This window comes from Salmo salar, chromosome 21, assembly GCF_965601325.2.
Source record: "Salmo salar chromosome 21, fSalSal1, whole genome shotgun sequence".
In the NCBI taxonomy this organism is placed as follows: domain Eukaryota; kingdom Metazoa; phylum Chordata; class Actinopteri; order Salmoniformes; family Salmonidae; genus Salmo; species Salmo salar.
The window spans coordinates 19,537,626-19,549,265 of NC_138311.1; positions in this window are offsets into that span (position 1 = coordinate 19,537,626).

The window sequence follows — 11,640 nt, forward strand, 5'->3', positions numbered from 1 at the left end:
TGGATGGTTTGGTTTCTCTTTTCTCTTTCATCAATTAAAGGGGAACACATCATCAAGGGGACCCACCACCAGTGTTGGAGTCGTTACTGCAAAAAAGTTATATATTACATGTTATTCGTTACTTCTTTCAACAATAACACATTATTTTACTTATTACTCCCTGGAAAAAGTAATTCATTACATTACTTGTGATATTACTTTGCGTTACACCTCAAAACTTTGAGCGTCCTCAGTCAGTGTTAACACTGTCAATGTTACGTAACGTAGGCGTGTACATCAACACAGGTAGCCTAATAATGACAGGTTCTGCCATGGATAAGGGCAGCATTTCTTCTACTACATGCCCAGGTATAAGCTTGTTCTTCAGTTTCTGGGTTACAGCCTGTCCTCCTGAACGATTAAAATCAAGCCTTGGTTGTTTGGATGAGGTAGGCCTACAGTCATTTTCAGCAGCAGTGGTCAGGTCTTGGGGGTCTTTCGCAACGAGTTTTTTGTTTACGTGTTGCCTTTGCAGATGCTTCAAGAGATTGGAAGTTGTGTTTATAGCAGTGGAGAGTTGTTTCTTGCCTGGGCACAGTTTACATTTGACAGTTGTATTCTTTCCATTTTGAATTTGGTGAGAGGACGAAAACAATTTACAGTTTGGGTGGGAGAATTTTTTATATTAAACCAATAGAGAGGGAATAATAATCCCAAATATTTATTTGATCAATATATGTCATAGGAAAGGAATGATAATAAAAGTAATAACCTATTTATTTGATCAGTAACTGTAATATTATTATTCACATTGGGAAAGTAACTATTTTATACAACTCTTTATTGCAAAAAAGTAATATTATTACTGTAACATGTTACTTTGTAATGTGTTACCCCCAGCACTGCCCACCACCACTCTCTCTGTCTGCTGTGTTCACCACCATCACTCATTCATCTCTCCTCTCCTACTATACAAGCACACCGCACTGCCAGCTGCATACATTACCATAAGATATAATAGGCTTTAGTTCATTAGCTGCTGTGGTTGTGAGTTATGATCACGGTAATGTGTCTTTCTCTCTCTCTCTTCCTACTCTCTGATGCACATTTATGTAGCCTATATGAGCGTATACAAATGGATCATATTGTATATCCCTGGGAAGAGATTTAAATCCATATTCAGAGCCAGATATATTGGGTAAGTGTCTGTGAAAATGTCACTATGAAAGATTATGTTACTTATTAGACCACACTCACAGTCATGATGTGAAGAACTGCTGCTGAGTGGAGTAAATCTAGGTATGGTTAGAGACATCTAAACATCAGCTGAAACCTAAGCTAAATGGTAGCATTTTCCATCTTATTGATTATTCAGATAGAAATGTACTGTGTAGATTAGAACAAATAGGATTCCTTGACATGGAGAGCAATTGTGCCAGTTCTGTATTTCACATTTCTATCTGCAATGTTCTGAACATGTCAGCCTTCTGATCACACCCCAGATTTAAACACAACAATATTCTAGACCAGGGGTGTCAACTCATTCCATGGAGGGCCTAGTGTCTGTAGGTTTTTGGTTTTTCCTTTGAATTAAGACTTTGACAACCAGGTGAGGGGAGTTCCTTACTAATTAGTGACCTTATTAATACATCAATCAAGTCCAAGGTAGGAGCAAAATCCCGCAGACACTCTGCCCTTGGTGGAATGAATTTGACACGTGATCTAGACTTTGCAGCGCTTGCTCTTTTGGAAGGGTGTGGTAGCTTGGTGAGACGACAACAATAGAGCCAGGTGGGCGGGCCAAAAGGAGATCTCCTTGAGCTGATTGACAGGTGGGAACCTCTAATGAGTGGCTGGTATGTCATTAAACCTAATCAGTCAGTCAGTCTGTCTGCCTGTTTGTCTGCCATCTTGCACACATGACATACTCATCATCCGCCCACACACACAACACACGCACGCATGCACAAACAACCACATACACACACAAACACGAACACACCAATCACTTCACTACATTATGTGGGCTTCCCGGCATATCGCCGCAGCAGGAGTGTGTGTTTGTTAGGCATGATGATATGAGTGAGTGGCAGGTCTGCTCTGGTGGTGGGTGGAATGGAGAGAGAGACAGAGAGAGCACAGGATCAGCGCAGTAACTCAACCAGGCAAGCCCATATACTGACACTGTTAAACACAGGGCTCAGACACAAGCCTCACGGAACCATATCAATGGGTCCCAGTAGCACTGTGTACACACACTGATCTCACAGCCTCCCTTAACGTGTCCCCATAATGTTGTCTTATCATCCCGCCACAGTCAACGAGAAAGGTTGAAATTGACATGGACAGTGAGGCGACCTAACATTGGGTTGAACTGGAAACGGGTCCGATGATTTATGTAAAGCTATAAGAACAAGGATGGATTGTACGATACATATTCACCCCCAAAAAATCTTTGGATCTAGTTAATCAAATTTTGGAAAGTAGTTCCACATAATGGAAACAGATTATTTTTACATTAAATTATTAATACAGATTTATTTTATTTAACTGTGTTATTGAAACACTATTGAATTGAGAAATAATAATTACAAATTATTATGTCGGACTGAAAAAATTAATTCAGGTATTCATGTTTTAACTCACTTAGAAAAAGTACCTCCCAAATTAATCAAATGTGTCAGTTCTAGCTCTTTGAGTTGAATTCATCCTAACTACTAAATGAGAAAAGCACTTCTTTACATTCAAAAGTTTGATTTCCAATTAACAATGGTATAGTGACAATTTCAGTAGGGAGCTTTGTGCACCCATCTGCTTCTTGCTCAGCCATGCACATCTCTGTTAGTTCTTAAACCAGCAGTTGTTGAAGTCCTACTTAACACAGACCAGTTAAACTACAACAACATTCTCAGTATCAGTTACATAAACATTTTATTTTTTACATGTGGTTATTTATCTATCTTAGTTGAATGCACTGACTGAAGTTGCTCTCGATAAATGCGTCAACTAAATGACCAAATTTGAAATGTAAATGTACAAATCTACGGTTGCAAAACATGCTGGGTATTATTCTAATGAGCTCTGCCCCCCTCCTAAAAAAGACAAACTCTTTGACCAAACGAAATTCAGACAGTTCTTTTCTACATTAATTAATCTGGTGTACATTAGGGTTGAATTGTGGCAGTCCGGTTACCGAGATTTAATGCCCAAAACCACTCCCCTTTTCCGGGATAAATAACTGTGAGAAACCAGTCAATTATAATAAATGATTTATATGAACAGCATGGCGTGAATTGGAAATGTTAAATTATATGCAATGTCTAAATCTGGCTTCTCCACGGCCTTCTCTCTGCTCTTTGCATGACCAATCATCAACGCTCAGGGTGTGAACATACAGCCCATCTCATTATGGAGCACAGTTCACAATGCATGTAGACCTATCATCTCATCATGGTAACTTTTTTTCTTGTGACAGATAGACCTGCATTTGCTGCAGCATAGCCTATGCTACATAGCCTATGCATGTTTAATTTACTCATCTCCATCTGGCTTTTGCGGGTCACCTTATTTTTTTTATTGTAAATTGTCATGGAATATTCTAATCAAGTGAGAGAGACTTTATCATTTCTTCAAACAATTGTCTTTATTTAACATTGATTAATTATTGCAATAATGAAACTGTCGACCCCACACTCTTGAGTGTTGGACTGAGAGCTTCCCTGACAATGGAAAAACAGAGATCTTCTATAGGAGACCTAAAAATGCTTAGTCGTTGCTGGTTCCACCCCTCCCATGCAGATCGGGGGTCATTATAAGCCATCTTGGGTTCATCTTATGATTATCTGCACCTCGTGTCGTTTTAAACCCACCCTGGCTTAGTCTCCCAGATGCCAGGATGATGAGGAGAAATTAGGGTTTGTTTTATTCCACCAGGCTCTCTCTATCTTGGGTCACACACCCCACATCTTATCTATGGAATGCCAGCTGTAGGTTTTTATCACCAAGTCATAAATCACTTGTCAGCTCAAGCTATCTCTAGTAAAACCAATGTCCTTTGCCATACGCCCAGACTAACTGCAGGAGGCTAGAGTGGAAACTATAAAAACACAGCATTAGTAGAACAGAAATGTCTTACTATTGTTCAGTACAGTATATCATTGTTAAATATCAAACAAATCAAGTAAATATGTACTTTTTCTCTCACAAAATACATATATATATATATATATACGTATATACAGTGCATTTGGAAAGTATTAAGACCCTTTGACTTTTTCCACATTTTGTTACATTACAGCATTATTCTAAAATTGATTACATTCCTATGTTTTTCTCATCAATCTACACACAATACCCCACAATGACGAAGCTAAAACAGGTTTTTAGACATTTTTGCTAAAGTATTAAAAATTTAAAATCTGAAAAGATAGACTAGAATAGCTTGCTGGAGGAACTGATGAGATGGCGCCGGAGGAGATGGCTGCCGTTTTACAGGCTCATAATCAATTGCGCTATTGGGTGTGTTTTTGTGTATTATTTGTAACTTATTTTGTACATAATGTTTCTGCCACCGTCTGGTATGACTGAAAAGAACATCTGTATATCAGGACAGCGATTACTCACCTCGTACTGGACGAAGATTTTTTCTTTAATGAGTTGGACGCAGAGGGTTTACTTCAGACATCTGACAAGGCCCAAATCCCTGTCATTCGCATGAAGAATAGACAGAGATATCGGGGACGTAGGCAGGGATCCGACGGAGAGTGAGTTATCCGCAATTACCATTAGTCCTATTAGCCAACGTGCAATCATTGGATATCAAAATGGATGAGTGCCGATCAAGACTATCCTACCAACGGGACATTAAAAACTGTAATATCTTATGTTTCACCAAGTCGTGGCTGAACGACGACATGAATAACATACAGTTGGATGGGTTTTCGGTCCATCGGCAAGATAGAACAGCTGTCTCCAGTAAGACAAGGGGTGGAGGTCTTTGTCCATTTGTAAACAACAGCTGGTACACAAAATCTAATATTAAGAAAGTCTCAAGGTTTTGCTCGCCTGAGGTAGAGTATCTCATGATAAGCTGTAGACCACACTATTTACCAAGAGAGTTTTCATCCATATTTCTCGTAGCTGTCTATTTACCACCACAAACCGATGCTGGCACGAAGACGGCACTCAACAAGCTGTATAAGGCAATAAGCAAGCAAGAAAATATTCATCCAGAGTTGGCGCTCCTAGTGGCTGGGGACTTTAATGCAGGGAAACTTACATCCGTTTTATCTATTTCAACCAGCATGTTACATGTGCAAAAAGAGGATAAAAACTCTAGACCACCTTTACTCCACAAACAGAGATGCGTACAAAGGGTTGTCAGCGAAATGGGACATATCTGGGCTCAGGTGTGTCTCACGGATAAATACACCTTTCCCCCATTCATTGAGGAGACACTCTCCACGTAGACACACTGTATTTTTGGTTGTGGCATTTTGTGGCTTGTTTGTTTTGGCACCTCTCAACAATCCTCATTATCACCATCTATGCACGCAACCATTCACTTACACAACTGATTACTGACAATGCACACCATTGTTAATTGTCTATAGTTTACTTTAGTTAATAAATATATTTTTGTTATTCCGATATCTCCACAATGTCTCCCTCTTTGTTATGGGCTATGAGCCATTTCGTGACACAAGCAAAAACTAAAGCAGGATGTACCAGTGGTCAGAATGTTTTGCTAGCACTGACTGGAATATGTTCTGGGATTCTTCCATTGGCATTGAGGAGTACACCACATCAGTCACTGGCTTCATCAATAAGTGCATCGATGATGTCATCCCCACAGTGACCGTATGTACATACCCCAACCAGAAGCCATGGATTACAGGCAACATCCTCACTGAGCTAAAGGGTAGAGCTGCCACTTTCAAGAAGCGGGACTCTAACCTGGACACTTATAAGAAATCCCACTATGCCCTCCGATGAACCATCAAAAAAGCAAAGGGTCAATACAGGACTAAGATGTAATCATACTACACGGCTCTGACGCTCGTCGGATGTGCCAGGGCTTGCAAACTATTATAGAATACAAAGGGAAGCACAGCCACGAGCTGCCCAGTGACACGAGCCTACCAGAAGAGCTAAATAACTTCTATGCTCGCTTCGAGGCAAGCAACACTGAAGCACGCATGAGAGCATCAGCTGTTCCGGGCGACTATGTGATCATACTCTACGTAGCCGATGTGAGTAAGACCATTAAACAGGTGAACATTCACAAGGCCGCGGGGCCAGACGGATTACCAGGGTGTATACTCCGAGCATGCGCTGACCAACTGGCAAGTGTCTTCACTGACATTTTCAACCTGTCCCTGACCGAGTCTGTAATACCAACATGTTTCAAGCAGACCACCATAGTCCCTGTGCCCAAGAACACCAAGGTAACCTGCCTAAAGGACTACCGACCCGTAGCACTCACATCTGTAGCCATGAAGTGCTTTGAAAGGCTGGTCATGGCTCACATCAACACCATCATCCCAGAAACCCTAGACCCACTCCAATTTGCATACCGCCCCAACAGATCCACAGATGATGCAATCTCTATTGCACTCAACACAGCCCTTTCTCATCTGGACAAAAGGAACAGCTACGTGAGAATGCTATTCATTGACTACAGCTCAGCGTTCAACACCATAGTGCCTTCAAAGCTCATCACTAAGCTAAGGACCCTGGGACTAAACACCTCCCTCTGCAACTGGATCCTGGAATTCCTGACGGGCAGCCCCTAGGTGGTAAGGGTAGGTAACAACACATCTGCCACGCTGATCCTCAACACGGGGGCCCCTCAGGGGAGCGTGCTCTGTCCCAGCCTGAACTCCCTGTTCAACCATGACCGCATGGCCAAGCACGACTCCAACACCATCATTAAGTTTGCCGACAACACAACAGTGGTATCACTGATCACCAACAATGATGAGACAGCCTATAGGGAGTAGGCCTTCGACTGCCAGGATTATAAACTCTCCCTCAACATGATCAAGACAAAGTAGATGATTGTGGACAACAGGAAAAGGAAGACCGAGCACGCCACCATTCTCATCGACGGGGCTGTAGTGGAGCAAGTTGAGAGCTTCAAGTTCCTTGGTGTCCACATCGCCAACAAACTATCCTGGTACAAACACACCAAGACAGTCGTGGAGATGGCACACCAACACCTATTCCCCCTCAGGAGACTGAAAAAATGTGTTATGTGTCCTCAGATCCTCAAAAAGTTATACAGCTGCACCATCAAGAGCATCTTGCCTGGTATGGCAACTGCTCGGCCTGCGATCGCAAGGCACTACAGAGAGTAATGCGTACAGCCCAGTACATCACTGCGGCCAAGCTTCCTGCCATCCAGGACCTCTATACCAGACGGTGTCAGAGGAAGGCCCTAAAAATTGCCAGAATCTAGCCACCCTAGTCATAGACTGTTCTCTCTGCTACAACACGGCAAGCGGTACCGGAGCACCAAGTCTAGGTCCAAAAAGCTTCTTAAGGGCTTGTAAGTAAGCATTTCACTGTAAGGTCTACTCCTGTTGTATTCGGCACATGTGACAAATACAATTTGATTTGATTTGATTTAGACTTTTTTTTAATACCAATAGACTTTTCAAAGAGGGATGCAAGCTCTTGTTTGCTGAATGTTAAATACAGCAGCCAATAGAATTCACAGGTAGTTTGAAAAAAGAGTGAACGCATGGCGCTAGACTATAGCAGTTATTTCTTCAGACCCATAACCATTCAATCTTTGTGAAGAGTAGTGAAAGTTGTCTGCATCTAATTATAGTCCTATATAAAGCAAGCATATCACTAGAATGATGAAGATAAGGACAACAAAACATATTTCATTTAACTGTTGAAAGAGAGGAAGGAATGAAGCAACAGTAGAGAGAGAAAAAGGAGGTAGGCTGTAACATTATGGGAAATATTTTTAAAAGTACTGTATATATGAGTCAGTCTACTAATTATAGAAATAGGCCTATTATATATCAATATTAAAATCAAATTCGCTAGCTTATACTTGTAACTTTGTAGGCCGCATGTGCTGCACCATAATTAGTCACACCCTGATCTGTTTCACCTGTCCTTGTGCTTGTCGCCACCCCCTCCAGGTGTCGCCAATCTTCCCCATTATCCCCTGGGGATTTATACCTGTGTTTTCTGTCTGTCTGTGCGAGTTAGTTTTGTTCGTTCAAACCTACCAGCGGTTTCCCTTGCTCCTGTCTTTGCTATTGTCCCTGTTTTCTAGTTTCCTGGTTTTGACCTTTCCTGCCTGCCCTGAGCCTGCCCGCCTGTCGTTCTGTACCTTTGCCTTTACTCTAGATTACCAACCTCAGCCTGACCTGACCCTGAGCCCGCCTGCTGTTCCGGTGCCTTACACCCTCTCTGGATTATTGATCCCTGCCTGCCTTGACCTGTCGTTTCCCTGCCCCTGTTCAAAGAATAAACATTTGTTTCTTCAACACTGTCCGCACCTATGTCATACCTTAAAACGTGATAGAATTGCATGTTCTCTTCCAACTATATCATGGTTTGAACAAGGTGCGTAATTCCAGTCCACATAATACAGTATAATACAATACAGCACAGTCCACACTCAAAAATATTAGCCTACTGGAGCTTGTTTAATTTATTTACCCAAGAGAGCATATAGCTGGCTACATCTATGTGCTTTTATGTTTTTATGACGTGTGTAATGTGCAGTAGCATATACTGTATATTGGATAATGGCACAATCGTTTGGGCTTGCTAGGGCTCATGAAATGTCTTTAATGTAAGGCTCACTAAACATATTTAATGTATGGCTCATCAGCCTCAGGTAGCATCAGGCTTGAATTTTTTATCAAAGCTCTAATCAAATCCAGACAGGCCTATTTATATGCTTTTGAATTACACTTCCGATTTTGGCGCGAAATACTGGGTTACACATGAGAAAAGTGTTTTTTCTCAGAGTGGAACATTTGTAAAATACCTGTAAAATATTCAAACCTAGTGTACATCAAGTTCCACGGAGTTAAGTAAATTCTACAAGAAACAATTACATTCCGCCATAAAACATGAATTGATTGTGTAATTTTAACAAACCACTGCATGTTCGAACAAAACCAATTTTTATTCTTTGTACAGTATTGGCCATCTAATATCATGGCTGTGCGTTTTCCAACACAAATCAGAGAAGATTTAGCCTGCGCCATCGCAGGACAAATATAATGTTATTCATGCACTACGAAAGAAAACGAGAATTTGACTGTACTAACCATCCCCCATCCCTCTTTGTCACCTCGCACTTGTCCTCTCTTCTCTCTCTCTCGTGCTCCATCATTCCAACATCTTAATTTCTTTCCCACACCCCTTTCTCTGTCATCATCTCCATCCTCATTATTCCCTCTCTCTCTTTTCTTAGCCTCTTTGCTTCATTTTTGCCCGGCCCCACTAGCCTCTTCTTCCTCAAACACATCGCTCTTCCTCCCGCTCTTTCTGTTTCTCTCTCTCTCACACACACAGGACGCGCATATACATTCCTCTCACACATCTCTCTCTCATTTACTCTCTCTCTCACTCACACACACTTATCATCATCACCAGCCCTTCACTCTGATCAACACAGAACACCAATCTGGAGGATTGTGGGTAAAAAGGCTAACTAAACTATTTTAGCAACCAGGAAATGGCAGAGCAATTTCTGCATATTGCACCTTTAACCAAAGGTCTAGAGGTGTAAAAGCACCTGCTTTAGTTTACTTCCCTCTCAAGCACTGAGAGGGTATGATATACACACACACACACACACACAAATACACATGCATAAAGGGGAAGCAGAGGTGTCATATATGTCTAATGAAAGGGGAATCTGTTCCGTAACTCTCTCCTCACTCAGAAGAGATGAGAACTCTGTTAGTGGTTAGTATTAGCAGCTAATGTTAGCGTTAGCGACACAGAGAGACTTCCACTGATTAAAGCCACCGTGTCGCTAGCAGAAGGCTTTGCCGCTCGCTAATGGGAGCCAGAACAGGGGACACTTCACGTTGACTGTACAATAATGTTAGTATCAGAAGGATATTCACTTGATCCTAGCCAATTACTGGAGACTCTCGGTGTGCAAGCCTGAAAAGGAATTCCATGATGTCAAACAGTTGTGAGACTGACTGAAGTCATATGATTAACAGCTGAGAGATACGAGAGGAGAAAATGTGACTTTAACATGAAACATGTTTCCATATAACAGAGAAAAGAGGAAGCAAAATAACCAAGTTTAAAAGTGACAGAAAGGAAAAAGAAAGAAGGGCAAATGAGAGAAAGAAATGAGTGGGAGGAATGTGGGATGAGAGTAGTGAGGAACAAGAACATCAGAAAAGTATTTTCTCCTATTCCTCCTTTCTGTAACATCCACTAAACACATCTACTAAACACATCCACTAAAAACTGATCCATCAGTACTTTGACACAATGAAGGGCTGGGCCGTACATGTGTACAATCAGCAGACAAACTGGCTGAGGCACATTTAGGTGAAAAGGAGGGAATGGCCAGCGGTGTTTGTAAACAAAGACACAGGGTTAGTTTCAGGGCTGCGAAGGTGTTGTCTACAGCAAAACAACTAGCTCATTGTCATGGTAACAGCACAGGTCACCACCACCCAGGGCTTAGCGAAAAAGTCCCCACAGTGAATCATACAGAGAACTGTACTCTGCAAAAAAACTGAAACGTGTGTGTACAGATCTGGGTATCGGTAGAAATATGACACACCATTTACACCAATCCAATTCAAGGAGAAGTTAAGGAGAGCACACTTCAGGGAGAGAATCAGAATTGGGCCGCATTGTTTCTATGTTTGTCCTGTGCTACAGTACAGAAGTAATGAACACTGACGCGTGAAGTGTCTGAGGTTTCTCCTGGGCTAGGAATACTGTATTAGGAAATGGATGCTACGCTACAGGACTGTTTTGCTAGCACAGCTGGAATATGTTCCGGGATTCATCCAACGGCATTGATATTTTCAAGCAGAGTCTGTAATACCTACATGTTTCAAGCAGACCACCATAGTCCCTGTGCCCAAGGAAGCAAAGGTAACCTGCCTAAATGACTGCCGACCCGTAGCACTCATGTCGGTAGCCATGAAGTGCTTTGAAAGGCTGGTCATGGCTCACATCAACACCATCGTCCCGGAACTCTTGACCCACTCCAATTCGCATACCGCCCCAACAGATCCACAGATGATGCAATCTCAATCACACTCCACACTCTATGCAGTCATTTCACCCCTACCTACATGTACAAATTACCTCGACTAACCTGTACCCCCACACATTGACTCGGTACCAGTACCCCTGTATCTATCCTCATTATTGTTATTTTATTGTGAAATTTTAGTTAATTAAAAAAATATATATATTTAGTAAATATTTTCTTAACTCTTTCTTGAACTGCATTGTTGGTTAAGGGTTTGGAAGTAAGCATTTCACGGTATGGTCTACACCTGTATTCGGCGTATGTGACAAATAAAATTAGATTTGATCTTCACATGGTAATAGGGTTAAATTACAGACACACACAGAGCTTCAGCCTCTTCCTCTATGATGAACCAGAAATCTTCCTTGAGTTAAAACCATATTGAA